Source organism: Lycium ferocissimum, unplaced genomic scaffold (assembly GCF_029784015.1).
Source record: "Lycium ferocissimum isolate CSIRO_LF1 unplaced genomic scaffold, AGI_CSIRO_Lferr_CH_V1 ctg12909, whole genome shotgun sequence".
Lineage (NCBI taxonomy): Eukaryota > Viridiplantae > Streptophyta > Magnoliopsida > Solanales > Solanaceae > Lycium > Lycium ferocissimum.
Window position 1 is genome coordinate 13,267 of NW_026714593.1, and position 3,704 is coordinate 16,970.

The window sequence follows — 3,704 nt, forward strand, 5'->3', positions numbered from 1 at the left end:
GGTTGTCTTAAGTATCTCGAGGTGACCTGGTAACCAGGACATGAAATGGTCAATGAGTATGTATATGAGGTAATGTGAGTGACCTTTTAAAGTATTTGAGATTATTAGTAATGATATAGAAGCATACAAAAGATAGGAATATACCTTATATATATATATATATATATATATATATATATATATACACACACGAAAATCTCGGACACACATTAGTATATGAGGAGTGTGTTTATTAAGTTCATATGTTTTTTGATACTTAGATCAAGCGAGTATTAAGATACCAAGATTAGAGACTTTAACTTCCGATTTCGTTTGAAGTCACAATTTATCTACAAATTTTGTTTGGTATAGAAGCATTAATGGAAATTTACTTAATTGTGGTGTTAAGTTAAAATTAGTGGCAACAATGAGCCAATATGAGCATTAACATGAGTTTTATGTCCAAAAGATGTCAAAGTTAAATAAGACTACTATGGGAGACATACAAATATACATTTTGGATTCATAATACACTTACATTATATTGTGGACAACCAAATTGAAAGAAAGGAGGTGGAATTCAGCCAAGTGACTGAAATTAAGGCATCCATGTGAAGCATGCATTTGAATATTTAAGCATCTACTACTTTCAAAGTATACATTATTTTAGAAGAATAACCCGAGGGATCATTTCACATTAAATATTGCTCATTCATCTTGGCATAATTACTCTTCTTGATCGACATACAATTGTCTTGTAAACAATTGAAAAGAAAGAAAAAGGAAAGAAGGTCAGGTGACCACACTTGGCCTAAAGTTGTAGAAAAAAATGGAATTTTAATGGTAATGGAGTGACTCATGCCATAAGTGGAGCATGTGACCAACTTGTAGGCATCAGTTGAACCAAATAATGACCAAGAAATCAGCCATCACAATTCATTTCAACTACACAACACAAAGAAAGAAAACTTCTTCCATTTTGATTTCGTATTATACATGTATGTAAACGTGAAATACAATTGAGATATTTATAAAACCAAGGTAAGATCTAACTTTTCTTTTCGAAACCCCAAAACGGTTGAAATAAGGTGGATGGAATTTACGTAGTAGGGGTTAGAGTTGGGAAAAAACTTTCAAATGATTTTGCAAGATCAAACACATCAAGTTAATAATTGCATGAAATCGGTGAATGAGATTTTATAAAGCCTCGACAAAATATTCAAAAACTAGAAACTATATGTATGCATGATTTTGATTAAATCATAAATTTTAGTTGGTTTTTTTTTTTTTAAACTTGGAAAATAAATGAAACTGTTTTGGGCCGTAGCCTCCTTAGAAGAATTTGGAAAATAGATGTGTTTAGAGATCATAAATTTGGATTTGAATGATTTTTTCTTGAATTTTATAAGATGTTAACTTAGATTAATCTGTGACTAATCAAAACCAAAAAAATAGTTTTTTTTGAAAGACATAAAAGTAAAATAGGTATTTGCAACTCTTCTTTTAAACTTAAGGTATTTTTCAAAACCCTTTTGGGTTAAGGCCCACACCTTAAGGTATAAAAACAAGAGGAGATACACTCGAACCTACGTTTAAAGTGAGATGGCTTTGGTATGTAGGTAGTATGGTTGACCCAATGAGCTAAAAATGGAAAAAGAAATGAATAAAGTCTTGTCTCTACTCTTGTACTTGTTTATTGCATATTGGTATATAAAACCTATCCTATTATTTCAAAGGGGGATATACTCCATTTATTTTCGTATGCATACATACTAGTTTCACGGAGATCGGCAATTTTGGGCCGTCTCACAGAGCGTGCTCGTGAAGGCCGTAAGCCCAATGGGTCATGACTTAAATATTTTAACTTTCATTGTTAATGAAATTATTTACTTCAATTCAGATGTAGAGCCAACATTTGAAATTTATGGTTTATAGAATTCTCTACTTATAATTCTTATTTTTAAAGTTATTCAGTACTAAATTAATAATTTATTGTTTAAATTTAAAGTTTGTGAACCAAAGCTACTGGGTTCAACCAAACCGTTGTCGACACTCTAGCTCCGGTCTACTTCAAACTCATTTTGCGCTTATCTTGAACTCATTTCAGATTTTAATAATGCATTTTATTTTCACCTGTATTAACAAAACTCATGTTTTCATCTTCTAGAATTACCTATATATATATATATATATATATATATATATATATATATATATATATATATATATATATATTCCACAAACATCGATATATACTACAATATTTATAACCTTCTTTTTGAATCTTTACACAAATTAACCTAATGATCCTACAAGAATATTAGTAAATAATACTTCCTCCGCTCCAAAAGACTGTCATGTTTTGAATTATAAGAATCAAACTAACTAATGTTTGGTGTGAATTTGTACTTAGAATCTTTAATTTTTTTAAATAAAAATTACGTATTTAGAACCACATAAAAAGTACTATAAGTAATGGTTATCAATTCAAAATATTTGAAAAAATATTGGTGAAAGAAGATATCATTTGACTCTTGTAAGCCGAAACATGACAAACTTTTTGAGACGGAGGGAGTAATTAAAGTACATTAATAAAGTAAAAGATTTTAAAAGTATATTTAAAAATAATTTTAGGATGAAATTATCTTTATAAGCACATATGAAGCCACTAAAGAAGCAAATATTTGAGGCTTAAGATAAAAGATATTGTAATACCTAATAAATGTTTCAATTTCGATTTTAAAAAGAAAATTTGGCTCCAAAGTTGCCCAAATTTTACCAGAATGTATAAAGATAAATAATATATTCTCTTCATCCCAAAATATAAAGGCAATTTAACCAATCTCAAAGCAAAATTGAGTTGGATTAATTTAATATTTTAAAATTAAAGTTTAGTAATGGTTATCAAAAAATATATAGAAAATACTATAAATTGAAAGAAGATATCAATTCTCCAAATCAAGTAATAGTACATTAATAAAGTAAAAGATTTTTAACATATTTGTTAAAATTTATGTAATTAACTTAAGATAAAAGATATTGTAATACCTAATAAATGTTTCTAATAAATGTAAAAAGAAAATTTGGCTCCAAAGTGCCCAAAACGTGTATAAAGACAATATATTTTCCCAAAAGATAAACAACAATAATAATAACATAAAGTTTATTAAAAAAATATATGAAATCCCACAAGTGGGATTGTTTTGAGATAAAGGAGATACAACAACAATAGTAAAAATAATTTAACAAAAAGCTAAAAAATAAATTCATAAAAAGTTACTATAACATTAACCAATTACAAAGGCCCAAGTGAAATGTCATAAAAAACAAAATAAAAAACAATTGTAAAAGTAAGAAGATGCAATAAGGAAAAAAACACAAAAGCCACATATAAAAGCTTCATTGGATCAAAGTTTAATGTGAGGACTACAAAACTTATTGATTCCCACTTATACATAGTAGTAATATAAATTTATAAAGACAAAATCACGACATTAGGACCAAATTTGTAGGAACTCTACTTAAGAGAAAATATTAAATGTGTTTTGGTCCTGAGATGAAATGATTTCCGCCTTTATAATATTTTCGAAAGAAACCAACTCTTTTTCCTTTATATATATATATATATATATATATATATATATATATATATAAAATTCATTTATTCTTGTTTCTAATGTTATCATTTTTAGATTAATAGTAGGGTCTTCAATTTTCTTATGCGT